Genomic DNA, 14,939 nt, shown 5'->3' with positions numbered 1-14,939 from the left:
CATTTTCTCATTGTTCAATGAGTACGGGCTCTGTAAGGTCTCCACGAGTTCCCTCATGCTCCTATTTTGAAAAGTTCTAAGATAGGAACATTGTTTACAGGATCAGAGAATCAACTTTGTGTCTGCATGCAAAATCTTGTGGATTGGGAGGTTCAAGGGCACAGAGGTGGGGCCAGAATTCCCTCCAGGGCCACCCGTGGGTGGGTAGTTTGCTGCTTTTTTGCTCCTACTTCTTAAAGAGCCTAGGTGATCCAGAGGGATTCAAACAGACAAGACAGAAAAACTCATCTATCAAAAAGACTATTCTAAAATTTGCCAAACATTCATTAAGCTAGCTTCCATTAATCTGTACAGGGTGAAAATTGCTTCCAGAATTAGAAGAGAATTAAGATAAGATTATTGTTAATTTCCATTTCTTGTTACTTGGTCTATTCCTGCATCCATTAAGAAATCCATGTTTGCAGTGATCAGACCTCAGCAAGTCTCACCAGGTGTTATTTCAACCAAAGCGCAGTGATGAAACATGCCAATTCCAGCACTGGGGAAAAGCTTGGAGGAGGCAAAAACTGGCATTTGGGGCCATTTGTGCTATTTTCCAGTTCTGCAGGATTGCTGGTGCTGATTTTATGCAGCAGAGTTCTCTGGAGCACTGTTTGAAGGGGCATGTGCTCCCTGGATGGGGAGACAAGTTGGTCTGCTCTGTGGGACAAACAGGGGGTGGGGGAAGGGTCATCAGCTACTCAGCTTCTGCTGTCTCTGACCTGCCTGCTGGGAGCTGATTAGTCAAGAACCAGTGGAGAAGATAGGAAACAGGATTTGTTTTTAACTATTGGCTGTGTGCCTTTGGGAAAGTTAACTTGACCTCTCTGGGCCTCCAGTGTAAAAAATGCAGGAAGCAAAAGCGTACTCTCCTTTAAATTTTTTCCACATTATTGGAGAGTAAAGAAAATTACCTGTATTATTTTTTTTTCTAAATGTAAATGAATGCCATTTGTCAGGGTTGACAAGAAATCCAGTATCAGTTGTTACTGGAGTAGGGGAGAGGCATCCAGCAGTCTCACTGAACTAACCCAGTCGGGAAAATATGGCAGAGGGCCTCTGTGCTTCCCCGCACTGTGGTGCAGCTGCTCTGCTTGTGTGGCACCACCCCCTCTGTGCCCGGCCTGGCTCCCAGTACCGCAGGACACAAGGCCAGGAACCAGGCAGCCAGGCTGTATCCCACCCCACCTCCCGTCATGAGTCCTGTCGTCATGGCATCTGCCATCTGCCATGGGCTGACCCTTCAAAGCTCAGGGTGTCTCACCTCTCTGCTCTGGTCATACGTGCTCCTTCTCTGACCCTTGGAGTCTGCCCGCCTTGGGTCAATACAGCTCCATAGTGCATTGATCCCTGACGGGGCCCAGAATAGAAGTAGACATCATGGCCAAAGGCAACACTCACTCATTCTCCTGGAACGCAGCAGGAACTGGCAAGGACTATGGTGAACCAGTGGACACACGCCCACCTGAAAGAGATGGTCGCTGTTCATCTCTAAGTGAGTCACGTCTCCTGGAAGAACATCCCAGACCAAAATTCCTCAACTTCAAAATGTTGGTATAATCAAACAGAGAAAGCATCATGGAGAGAAAGCCTCACACTTCTGGAGACAAGCAGTAGATGGTCATGTTAGTTTGCTAAGGTTGCCGTAACAAAGCACATCGAATGGGTAGCTTCAATGACAGAAATGTGTCATCTGATAATTCTGGAGGTTGGAGGTCCAAGCTCAAGGTGTTGCTGAGTTTGGTTCCTCCTGAGAGCTGAGCTGAAAGGATCCATTCCAGGCCTCTCTCTGTATGTCGTCAATGGCCCTAGTGATGTTCTTGTGACATTCTTCCTGGTTCTTCCCCTCGTCTACCCCTGTGCCTGCCAGGGTCCAAGTTTCTCCATCATATGAGAAGGCCAGTTGCACTGGATTAGGGTTCATCCCAATGACCTCATCTTAACTTTGCTGATCGTATCTGGATGGACTCTATTTCTAAATAAGGTCGCATTCTGAAGAAGCGGTGGTTAGGACATGAGCGTGAGAATTTGGGGAGGGCACGATTCAACCTATAATGGTAATCTCAACCCAGACCTTTGAACACAGCTCACTTCTCCCCTTTATAATGCAACACCCAATCATCAGAATCATTTTTTTTTAAGATTTATTTATTTATTTGAAAGGCAGACTTACAGACTTACAGAGAGGCAGAGAGGTGGAGGGGAGGGAGGTCTTCCATCTGCTAGTTCACTCCCCAAATGGCAACAACAGCCGGAGTTGGGCCGATCCAAAGCCAGGAGCCAGGAGCTTCCTCCAGGTCTCCCATGCAGGTGAAGGGACCCAAGGACTTCAGCCATCTTCCACTGCTTTCCCAGGCCATAGCAGAGAGCTGGATCGAAAGTGGAGCAGCCAGGACTTGAACCGGAGCTCATATGGGATGCTGGCACTGCAGGTGAAGGCTTTACCCGCTACGCCACAACGCCAGTCCCACCAGTATTCTATACACAAAGGATTCATTATGGAGGTTTGGAGGGTGGGGAGTAGATCAGGAGAAAGGTAAAGCACCATTCTCTTGAGATGAGATGCCACCATTCATTCTTCAGCCAAGCCATCTGCTCACTATGGCTTCTAGCACATAAGAAATTCTCAGTGTCTGTTGTGTTAGGATGAGCTGAAGTTTATCAGAACTGCAGAGGAGAAAAGGGGAGGGAAATAGAGACATTTCAAGGTGTCTGGCGAGGGATGGAGAAGCCCATCTTGATAGGAGGACAAGAATCCAGCCCATTTGTGGTCTATTATGCATCAGGCATTTCCCTGCTGCAGAGGTAAAACACACTGAGTTCTAAACTGGACAGTGTTTGGGACTAAGGATGTTGACAGAATAGATTCATCAGCATTGACCCAAACTCAACATGAATGATGTGTGCTATAAACCTGTCTGATGAAATATGTTGCCAGAGCAGGTTGAGCACGTGAATATCACATGGATTTCCTTGAACTGGAACCCCAAAGTTGTAGCATCCTGATGGGCTAGGCCTGAGGCCCATACCAGGAGCAGGAGCAACTGGGCTAGGTCCTGGCTCCTTAAATGCATGGAGTGGGTAAGGGTCTTCCCTCAAAGTTAGAAACACTGGGCAGGTCAGAATGCAGCCCCTGTAGTGTACAAGTGTTGCTGTATTTCTTCAAGGTTATTCATTAAATCTTCTAAAGATGGCCCAGCCAATGCTTATTTCAGCTTTCTAAATAAAGTGGACCATGAACATTAGCATGTTGGCTAGCTTCAAGGAGACTGAAAAGATAATCGCTCGCCCTTAGGAGCTTGTCTATGTTTTGCATAAGACAATGGCCCGGGGGGCTGGCACTGTAGCGTGGATTAGGTCTCCACCTGCAGCACTGGCATCCCATATAGGCACCAGTTCAAGTCCTGGCTGCTTCGCTTCTGATCCAACTCCCTGCTAATACATCTGGGAAAGCAGTGGAAGATGGCCCAACTCCTTGGGCCCCAGCACCCATGTGGGAGACCAGGAAGAAGCTGCTGGTTCCTGGCCTCAGCCTGGCCCAGTCCCTGCCTTTTTGTCCATTTGCAGAGTGAACCAGCACATGGAAGACTGCTCTCTCTGTCTCACCTTATCTCTTCTTTTATTTCTGCCTTTAAAATAAATAGCCGGCGCCGTGGCTCAATAGGCTAATCCTCCGCCTTGCAGTGCCGGCACACCGGGTTCTGTCCTGGTTGCCCCTCTTCCAGGCCAGCTCTCTGCTGTGGCCCGGGAGTGCAGTGGAGGATGGCCCAAGTGCTTGGGCCCTGCACCCCATGGGAGACCAGGATAAGTACCTGGCTCCTGCCATCGGATCAGCGCGGTACGCGGGCTGCAGCGCGGTGGCCATTGGAGTGTGAACCAATGGCAAAGGAAGATCTTTCTCTCTGTCTCTCTCTCTCTCACTGTCCACTCTGCCTGTCAAAAATAAAATAAATAAATAAATAAATAAATAAAGATATCCCTGTGTGCACAGACACACATGTGTGCCCAGGCACAACTCTACCTAAGGCTTTTGAGGTCTCTGTAATTACATCCAGACACTGCAACACGCCTTTGTGGTTCTGCCTAAGAGGGTTTAAAGTATAACCAAGTATAGATGGGTTCTGAGATTGAATCCTGATACGTAGTTTCTAAAACCGGGACTTAGGGTATTTCTGAGCCGTGGTCAGAAATGAGTAAGTCATTGAATAAGGCTAAGAGAATTCTGATACGCCTTGGGTGTTTTCAACAGCAAAGTGTGGGTGTAGAGCGACTACTAGGAGCCAATTTTCAAGGGAGCTAAAGGTGCCTCCTGAATGGGAAAAAAGCCAAAAGCTAAAATTGCATTTCAGCTGGGCAAATATGAAAGGGCTTAAAAAGTTTATAGAAAAATGACATTAAAAGATGTTTCTTTTGGTGCAGTTTTTTTTAAGTCCATGCATGCCTATTTCCTTTCATAATAGGTACTTTATTATGAAAAACCTATGCATGGGTTTCAATTTATTTTTCAATTACATCTTCCATGAACCTTTTGCGGTACCCTCATACATGTCTAGGCAGACTTAGGAGAAGTGCACAGCAGAGCTGAGGGTTGTCTCAGATAGGGTTCTTGCTGATAGACAGAGACCCTCGGCACCGGCATCTGGAGCCAGCGACCAAGACTTAGTTCTCTGCATGGAGAGAGAAGACTTTGGTGAAGGCGGGTTCATCCTTTTGACTTATCTCCTGTTCCACCTCTCCTGGGTGAAATATGAATGTTACAGAGAGCAACACAGTTAAGTAACATGGATAAAACAGCAGGTGCTCCAATGAGACTGCCAGCACCAATCTGACAGAAAAAAATCCTAAGAGCGAGCCATTGCCTGCTGTGTGAGTAAACTGCACAGTGCTTTCTGGAGACTTTGCCATGGAGCCCCTTGGAAGAGGGGTGTGCCCAGGAGGCCATGCTGGAGCCAGGGCAGCCACGGGCATGTCAGGCAGGGAGGGGACTAGAGCACCCATGGGGCCCTGAGAGCTGTAAGGGAATTCAGGGGCTCACGGCAGGGCCCTCCACATGCAGTGATGGCCACCAGGGAGGAAGTCTCCCCCCCAAGACCAAAGCTTCCTTGTGCAGAGCCGTTGGGGTCCATTCTGAGGCCTTCAGACTAATTTTCTCTCTCCCAAGTCTTAAAGGTATCTTCAATTATAATATTAGTGTGCTAAAAGACTCTTAGGTTCAAAAGGTCAAAGACTTTTCCCCTCAATCCTAGAGTACAAGGTAGCAGCAGGCAGATTTTGAGCCAGCTAATGTGTAAATAACTGCTTTCAGTACACAAACATGCACACACGCACACCTACACACACACACACTCACCATGGCTGAATAGGTGTACACCAAAGATGAATTATAGTTGCCTCTGGTGGGTGAGGTTATGAATCATTTTTCTTTTCATTCCTTTTTTGTTTGTTTTCTTGTTTGGGGAGGGGTTATCTCCATTTTCTAAATTTGCTGCAATTAATTTATTTTTCCTTTATATAAAAGCAAGCCCCCTGTGTCCAGCCTTTAGCTGTATAGTAGACCCTAACTCATATGCGGAACCCTTGGTAATGCTTCTCCTCCTACACACTTTCTGGTCAAATAATAAGGATCTTTGAGTCTCTGAGCTGAGGCAGTGCCCCCACCTCTGCAGGTACCAATTTAGCCTTCGCCAAATGTTGGCTGTCTGTTGAAATGTACCCAGCCTGGAGCTTTAAATTAGTCATGTAATGCTTCTGGCTGTTTTATTCAATTAAATTTAATAACTTCTGATTGACTGTCCAATTGCTATGCTGGGCCATGGCCTTTTGTATGCACAAAGGTGCATTTAATGGCCCAGTAGGAGAACCTGAAATAAAGTGCAGCCTACCATTCCCATTTAATCCACCTCGGTGCTCCCAGTTCTCTTCCTCCCCACACCATCCATGTCATCCCTGACTTCATCCACATCTCAGTCCTTATGCTGTGCTTATTATCTGTCCTTGTGGCTAGGGAGGGCACCCAGAGTCTTCCGTCTCCATTGGTATAGGGAACTTGAATTCCATGGGGTGTGGGGAATTATCTAGGGGAGCAGAGATGGACTATTAGAAATGGCACTATTCGACATGAAACAGAAAGGTAGTGATGCTTTCCCGGTATTTCACAGTCATGTGGGCACACATCAGAGGGCTATGTGTCCCTTGTGGCATTCAAGGATCTTGAAAGCAAAGGGTTGTTTTGATCCAGGAGAACATGGACTGATGCCCTCATTGCCTTGGTTTTCGCTTTTAGCAACTTAAATTTGTGGATTTGAGACAACATTTTCCAGCTTAAACTAAACCATCCTTTTAGGGTGAGCATTTGGCCTAGGCCTTAAAACACTGGTTTGGATATGCATGTCCTATATCAGGGTGTCCCAGCACCAGCTCTTGACTCCAGCTTCCTGCTAGTGCAGATACCGGGGGCAGCTTAAGTGGTTGGGTACGTTCCACCCATGTGAGAGACATTGTTGAGTCTCAGGATCCCAGTTTTGGGCCCCCTAGTCATTGAGGGTTTTTCAGAAGTGAACCCACAGATGACAGCTCTCTTGGCCTATCTGTGTCTCTCTGCCTCTCAAATAAATACAAGTAAGTAAGTAGGTAATTTAAGGCATCCCTCATAGAATGGAATACTGGCTTAGCAAGATTCCTTCTGTAGAGAATCCCTGGATTAAAGATGTTGTAGAATATTTAAACATAAACAAGAACTCATCCCTGAGTTTCTTCTCCTGATCATAGTCCTATGATGACTTGATCTCATTCATAAAGTTACTACATAGGTATTTAGAGTTCACTGACATTAATGGTGAATTTTGGATATTTTGATAATGTTTTTCTTAAGTTCAGAAACACCAGTGTTTGGGAGGTGGGAGAAAGAAGGAGACAAGAGGATTAATAAAATTTTGTATTAAAAGGAAATACTTGAATTATTTCTTTCTTGAAATATTCCTGAAAGTTAGAAGTTACATTAAGATTTCAAAGCAAAAAAAGATAAAGCTTTACCAAAGTGTTGTATCTTCCAAAAATAGTAATTGACAAAGTTTCCATTGAAAATATAATTCTTTCTCTAGTTCAAAAACTTTCTAAACAAGTAGGAAATCAGTCGACAGTATTGAAATTGAAATGGGAACCCGTCGTCTATTGGGGTCTCAATCTATAGGTTAAGATACAGATACATTAAGATGAACCATAAATACTTTTTAAAAAACAAAAATGTAATTTTACCATTATTTGAAAAATTAAAGTTCTTGTAGGAAAACAAGCTTACTATGTCCTCAAGACAATAAAACAATGGAGAGATTAATGGAAGAGGTAGGAGTCAAAGGAAAACATTTCAAGTTAGTTTATAACTTTGTCCTTAACGTTTTCAATTAGATTCAAGAAGCTATTTTCAGAAACTGGAATACATATGTGATAATATTTGTAACATTTTAGAGTTGCATCCTAAAAAATATTTTCCATTTTCAGTGTTCATAGTAGATTGACTTAGATCATATTTAATGTTTGGCTTATTTTTGAATAATGTTTTATTTTATCTGTAAATTTGTTTGAACAATATGTTTTTATTTAACATTTTATAAATTTACTCATTGTTTTATAAATATTTATATATTTGTATTTTGGTGAATATTTGGCTTTGCTAACTTTATTATGCACTCTGAACATATGGATTAAGAAAATGCCTAAATTAATAGTCACATTTTTATAATATGCACAATGAGAACCAAATGCTCTATTATGTTGATTTCTCATAACTTTCCCCATTTCATAGTGCTGGATAGACACAAGGAAAAGCACGTGACAGCTGTCAGTTTCCACAGCGTCTCAGAGCACACTCAGGGCCGTCATTACCGAAAGGGGAAAGTGACAAAATATTCGCTGGCTCAAGTTCAGGAGATGTTTCAGCTCCATGTGTCTGAATGGCCGTCCCTGAATATCTGGCTTGTGAGGTCATCTGGCTACAGGCCCCCCTCTGTCACAGGGTGCATGTAATAAAACTCTCAGAGATCAGATAGAGCCTGTTCAGACAAGTCGCTCTGTGTTGGCTTTAATAAAGCAACAGGGAGAGCCTGTATTCCCAAAGAATGGAGGATTATTAAGACATTCTCGGCTTTGGGAATAGCCATTTACAGATAGATGGGGCTGATGGCTGCCACCAGGTACAAATAATTTAAAGCCTCAAGTGCCCAGAACTTGCCACACAATCAAGTCCCACCCTACACTTACCCACAGTGATGCTTGTGACTTCAAAGGCACAGTAAGTCAGTGAACAGAAAGTGGGCCCTGCAGGTGCATTGGTGGTCCTGGCCAGTGTTAAATTCCACCCCCCTGCTCATGAGCGCTGGGACAGACTTCGGAATGGTGGTCTTCATTTGTTAATTCTAAAGTTAGGCCTCTATGTGTTGTTTCAGAAATAACGCTTCCATCGTTCTGTGGAGACTTTGCTCAAACAGGACTCATACTTAGACCACATGTAAATTTGCATACTGATTGCTTGAGTGTTGACAGAGAATTTGGCATAATGCCTTGCAAAGCCAATGGATCACAGAAAAGTTGCTTTTCATCCTCAGCGTGGGTAGAATGTAGACATGAGATGGAACATGCCTTCGAAGAACCTTTTTCTAAAGCACTGCTGGGGAGAAACAGAGTTGAAGGAAAATCCAACACGTGACTGGAATACATTAGGTAGCTTATTCGACCTCATAATCAAAAGCAGTTGTCACTTGATTGACAAAGACCAAGAAGGAAGTTACTTTGTTCCACCCCTTGAGTGCTTTGAAGTCACAATCACCTATACCTGCAGGTAAATCTTCAACAAAGACTGCAAGTTTGAAGATATTTTAATTATGAATTAATTTTTTGTTTTAAATTCATGTCATTTGAGAATGGAGAATGGGAACCAAGGAGATGAATGGAAAACATGAACTTAATATAAAGTAAGTTAATGAAGCGCACGGTGAATTTGATTCATAAATATTTCATAATCCCAATGCTAGTGGCTTCTTAAAATTGTGACTTATGATTCCAATGGAGGTAAAATATACATTCATGCAGAGTGAGCTAAATTTACCGTGGGTAAATTTCATCTATATTTCTCAGAGTTAGTGATATAAAATTCTTGCCCTCCTGTAACTTCCCATCTAGACAATAGAAGTAAACATGAGTAACTATTACCACCCCCCCCCCCAAGAAAAAACACATGACACTTCACTGGCCAGTATATTTTTATTGCCTTGAATTCATCTTGTCTTTTCATCTTATATTTCTGATGCTTTGATATCTTGGAGTCCCACTAACTGGAGGGACTCGATCTCCCAGGGCTTTGGTAATCCTAAGGATAACAAAGAACTAACCTCTGAGTGTGCCTTTCTTATGCCTCCCAAGCATTCCAGGTCTCATAACCCCAAATGCCTTCTTTATTGAGCTCTTATATGCTAGGCCATTATTCCTCAGTTGTCTGTTAGCCTGTTTTCAAACCTTCTGTATAGGTACTGATATTTTGACTTCATGTTCCTGAGAGAGGTAGGTTAAGAAACTGAACTATAACTGCAAACTTAGTTCTCCATTTAGTTGTGCCAATTTTTACTCTATGAACTTTGAGGTGTTATTACTCTATTGTTGTATTTCTTGCTTGATCCTTTCACTGTTATAAAATATTTGTCAATCTCTGGGACTCTTATATTTCTTAAAGTTTAAGTATATTGCAGTGGTTTGAATGGCCCCACCAAAACTCACATTGCAATTTAAACTTCACTGTAAGGTATTAAAAGGTGGCACCAGGCATGATTTTTTTTTTTTTTTTGACAGAGTGCATAGTGAGAGAGAGACACAGAGAGAAAGGTCTTCCTTTTGCCATTGGTTCACCCTCCAATGGCCGCCACGGCTGGCACGCTGCAGCTGGCGCACCGCACTGATCCGAAGGCAGGAGCCAGGTGCTTCTGGTTTCCCATGGGGTGCAGGGCCCAAGCACTTGGGCCATCCTCCACTGCCTTCCTGGGCCACAGCAGAGAGCTGGCCTGGAAGAGGGGCAACCGGGACAGAATCCAGCGCCCCGACCTAGACTAGAACCCAGTGTGCCGGCGCCGCTAGGTGGAGGATTAGCCTATTGAGCTGCGGCGCCGGCCAACCAGGCATGATTTTTAAAAGGTGATTAGGACATGAGGATCTGCCCTCAGTGATGGATTAATTCATTTGGTGGGTTAATGAGTTATGGAGGAGAAAGAATCCACCAGCCTCGTCTACCTTGACACGCTCCTGGTCTGCAGGTCATCCTGCTCGTGTCTGGAACTGTGTTAGTTCTGCTGTTCGCTGGCTGCAGATGGAGATGTCCTTTCAAATTCCCTTTGAAGCTTCAAAGCATACCTCTTTACAGCCAGAAGCAGTATTACGAGCTCATAAAACAACTAGGAGATGCACGCGTGGCAGATTCTATCTCAGGGCTCCCTTTGCTGCTGGAGAGAGCTGTTCAAACATAGATAAAGACCTCTTGCTCTTCGTGGCCTTGACCATCTTAGCACTGTGCTTCTGTGGTGGTTATCAGTTCCTGAAATTGATTCAGTATCAGGCTGTTCCTTAATGTCTGTGAAACTATGCAGGTTACCTCGCCTTCTGCACTTGGGCCTCTTTATCAAAAAGTGGGATAATAGGAATTCGTATCTCCTCAGCTTTCTGTAAAGATTTGCGCGATCATCTCCATAAAGCACTTGGCATGTGATAGGTTCTGTGATCAGTAGTTGTTGTCATTGCCTTTACAACTCGGCAGGAAAAATTAAGAGTTTTATAAATGTCACACCCTAGGCAATTCGGAGATAATGAAATGTTCTGTAAGTGCTGATAGGACTGAGGTACCTGGAAACTGCAGTACTTTGTTAGCATGGACAAGTTTTCAAGTCATGTTTGAGAAAGGAAATTTTAAACAGAATCAAATTACATATTTATTTTTTATTCCATAGCAGTTACTTTTTCCAAAAAGGATTTGAAGTAACCAAAATAGAACTATGTATAATGCAACAAAATGTAAAATTAGACATGGAAAAGAAATTTAAAAATAAAGGGAAAGAAATCAGTGTATATAGTTCATAACCTCGTGCAAAATTTGGAATGGAATCCCAAACATCTGATATCAGATACACTTCATCTGTGCGTGAGCCCAGAGAATGGAGGCCAGACTGAACATCTGAAGCAGAAAGGAAGAGATCAGAACTTTCCATAATTTGTGTCTATTGCCAACTGTTATGAAAGTATCCATGGTTTAAGAGGAAGTCTTCTATAGAGAAATAATTACATGCTTTACATTCTTCTTTGAAGATGGCCAGATGACACCTTCCAGCCTCCCAAGGACATGAACGATTCCTCCATCTTGAGGAGCCTGGAGGATCCCAAGGCACTACATAACCCAAGTTTGTTGAGTATTAGGCATTTGCTGGGTTTCCTAACACCTCCATTTTTTTTTTTTAACACTCAGTGCTTATTGGATTCCTGCCACATGAATCCCGTGTTTCCAGAATAGGAAAGCTGTCTTTCCTGCATCTCTCAATGCTCATCGGACCCAGACTTCACCAGTTTGGAGGGTTTGTGTCAAAAGCAACAATGGTAAGGAAGCAGAAGCTCTGCAGAGTCTGTTTTATTTTGGGCCAGGTTTTGCCTTAGTGTAAAGAATCTGGTCCTGCCCCGGAGGTAGCGTTGGTGCTGCTGGGAGAAGCAGGTGTACTCCGTCCATACACAGCGCGAAAGTGGAAGTGGCAGAGACTCCAGCATATGGAGCTCAAAGGCTGTGGTAATTTTCTTCCAACACTGTTGCTGCTTCAGTCTGTGCTGCTACACCGAAAGCCTGCGACGAGGTAATTTATAAAGAGCTGAAAATGATTTCTCATTGTTCTGGAGGCTGAGAAGCGGGAGATCAGCTCAATGTCTGGAGAAGACCCGTTCCGCACAGAAGGTGCCGGGCTGGTGTCTTAACAAGGCGGAAGAGCAAAAGACAGCGAGCCCTTTTATAAGGGCCCCAATCTGCCCTCACAGCTTAATCTCTCTTGGAAGGTTTCACCTCTTAATACTAGCAAACCGACTATTCGGTTTCAACAGATGAATTTGGAGAGGCCGTATTCAGACCACGGCACTTGGAGACTTGTTTCTAGATTTTTGTCTCAAGTCTGGTACTCCAGCCGTTTCACTGATTCTGTGGGTTGTCCAGTAAATACCCTTTAAAAAGCATCCCTTCTTGCAGAGTCACCTCTGGTTGGTGGAAACCAAAAACTTAAACCCAGGCATTTTCCTCCATCTGCCTCATGCTATACTCATATAAGTGTGTTTTTCTAAATTCATGGTTTGATCCACCATTTTGTTAGCAGAAATGACTTGTAGAGAATACGAGTATGGAAAGGAGTTCTTTGCTTCTTTTTTTTATATAAAAATTTATTTAGGTAATTATTTGAAAGGAAGAATGAGAGAGAGAGAGAGGAGAGAGAGAAAGATGGAAGGAGGGAGGGAGGGAGAGAGAGACAGAGGGAGGGAAGGAGGGAGAGAGAGAGATATGGACGGGGAAGACAAACAGAGAGAGAGATCTTCAATGTTCTGGTGCACTCACCAAATGCTGGCAACAAACAGGTCTGGTCCAGGCTGAAGCCAGGAGCCAACAAGTGCATCCCAGTCTCCCACGTGGGTGGCTCATATTCCCCCACTTTCCCAGGCACATTCGCAGGGAGCTGAATGGGAAGCAGAGACCCTGGATCTCAAACTGGCGCTCCACTATGGGATGCCAGTGTCACAAGAAGTGGCTTAACCCGTGGTGCCACAGTGCCAGTCCTAACTCTCTCTTTACCTCTGTATAATTCGAATTTATTTTAAAGAGAATGAATTGCCTCGCTAGTTTAAAAATGAGCAAAATTAAAGTTGTGACCAGGAAGACTTTGTCTTTAGACATTATATATAAACATATATGGCCAGACAATATATAAAATGGAACTCTGACCCATAATCTGTAGCAACCAAACCAGGAGGCTAAACAGCAACCTCTACTGACATCAACCTAGAGTGACCAGACCTTGATCATTAACTGCAAATTTCCTTCATTTTTGCTCCCCATGTCTCACTTAGGGCCAAGGGAAGAAAGGCAAACATACTTCCACAACAAATCACATAGGAGTCTGTCTAGCTGGGCTGCCTATAACTGCGCTTGTGCTGCAGACGCCCCTCATGGCCTTCCCAGCACCTTCTTTTTTTTTTTGCTCCACAGTTTTCCCACTTTCCTGCCTGCATTTGAGGCTCTACCAGACACAAGTGATGCTGACTGACTCCTTTGATGCGGCCGGCTCTGAACAGAGAGACTTGGAACGCTCTGATTTAGGTGGGCTTCGTTTATTTCCACACCGCCAGGGAATGTTGCTGTAGGTAGCGTACTGATGAGCGCTGTGATGCCTGTGCGTTGCAGAGCCCCCGCTCTGTTTCTACCACTATTGCAGGGGAGCCCCACTCTTCCACAGAGTCCTGTCTGCCCTAAACTTGTGAGTGAAAAGTGGTGGATTCTGTGCACATTCAGGGAGAAGCATTCGGCCCTTTTGTGTGTTCCTCTTCCTATACTATTTTCACAGTACAGGATTCTAAAATGAAAAAATATTATGCTTTAAGGTCATAGAGGTTAAGTGTAATATAAAGCAGCCTAATACAAAGACAGTCACAACAAATCCTATTGCATTAAAGAATAGATTTAGTAGAGCTTCGCAATGCATGTGGTAACATTTTAATTTTCAAAATTCATTCTCCTTTAAAAAGGAGATTTTATAATATCTGTTTTCAAAATAGTTTAGATTATTTTTCTCTCCAAATGTATTTATGTTCCCATAAGGTATCACATGAAACATTTACAGTTAATTTTCTGGAGTTGCATTTGAGTTGTTCTGCAGTTGTCTGGAAATTGCTTGATATAATGTGAAGAACTTAGAAACTGGAAATCATCCCGTTGTTCTTAGCCTAAAGAGTCAGAGATAACATTTCTAGGTAGACCTTCTACCTAAGCAAAATTAGTTCTTCAAATTTCTGCATCCTACATACCCTTTTCATTCCTTTCTTTCTCTGTTTTTCTAAATAGTTACCAAAAAGGTGTTGAATTTATGGTAAGATTATGGACAAGATTATCATTCAAAGCCAAAAAATCCAGTATTCCTTCAGTGGCCTTTTTTGCCCTTAATTTTTTTCTTTATTTTTTTTTCTTGCTTAAAATGTCATCTCATTCCTGGGTTTCATTCATTCTAAAGCACATTTTTCCCCCCATTTTAACATATGTCAGATATATACGATTTGTAATTAATGGAAAGTCCTGGTTTATTTGTGTGTGTGTGCTTTTTTTTATTTTCTGGCAATACACAAAATAATGGTTTATGTGACAAGTGGTACATCGTAAGTCCAATATATGGCCATAGATTTTTTTGAGCATTATTTTCTGAGTGAACTGTCTGATACAGGTACAGTGGTGAGATGCCAGGTGAACTAGGACAGGCGGCTCCTGACTGAGCACACGGGCTTGTAACGTACTGCACTAAGCTCTCGGGTTCATCTTGGTGGGGAGAGCAGCGAGGTCACGGGGTCAGCATCTCTTTCTTTCAGTTCTTTTTTTCTTAAGCAGATGGTCCCTGTGAATAAGCTCTCCTCAGAAGAGTGATGTGTTACAAAACCAAATAAAACCAAATTTTGGAAATCAGTAACCAGGGGAGTTTGATTCTACCTACAGCACAGTCAAAATAAAGGCTCCTATTCAAGGTCCTGTTGCAAGAGAGGTTGTGAACTCCAGCCTTTACAGGTACGTGCAACAGGCTGTTTTACTGATGTGCTAATTTGTGTTTTGTTGTCCGCAGTTTTGCCTCCCCTGTCCTATTCCT

The 14,939-nt window shown here is 43.4% G+C and overlaps 1 long non-coding RNA gene across 21 annotated transcripts in view; it reads left to right on the top strand.

The window, feature by feature from the left end:
* The window catches only part of LOC108176570 (uncharacterized), a 101,135-nt gene that overhangs the window by 62,444 nt on the left and 23,752 nt on the right, over positions 1-14,939 (top strand). For 10 of the 21 annotated variants that reach the window (XR_016236266.1, XR_016236269.1, XR_016236268.1 and 7 more), the window contains 3 exons: positions 11,534-11,661; positions 13,301-13,411; positions 14,687-14,860. This is a non-coding gene — a long non-coding RNA (uncharacterized LOC108176570). Of the gene's footprint in view, positions 1-11,533; positions 11,662-13,300; positions 13,412-14,667; positions 14,861-14,939 lie in introns of all 21 variants that reach the window. The other 11 variants (XR_016236275.1, XR_016236279.1, XR_016236278.1 and 8 more) reach the window with 5 other exon arrangements.

This window comes from Oryctolagus cuniculus, chromosome 6 (assembly GCF_051225735.1).
Source record: "Oryctolagus cuniculus isolate XC-2025 breed Fujian yellow rabbit chromosome 6, ASM5122573v1, whole genome shotgun sequence".
In the NCBI taxonomy this organism is placed as follows: Eukaryota; Metazoa; Chordata; class Mammalia; order Lagomorpha; family Leporidae; genus Oryctolagus; species Oryctolagus cuniculus.
The sequence above is the reverse complement of the archived record's forward strand: the minus strand, read 5'-3'. Positions and strand labels throughout refer to the sequence as shown.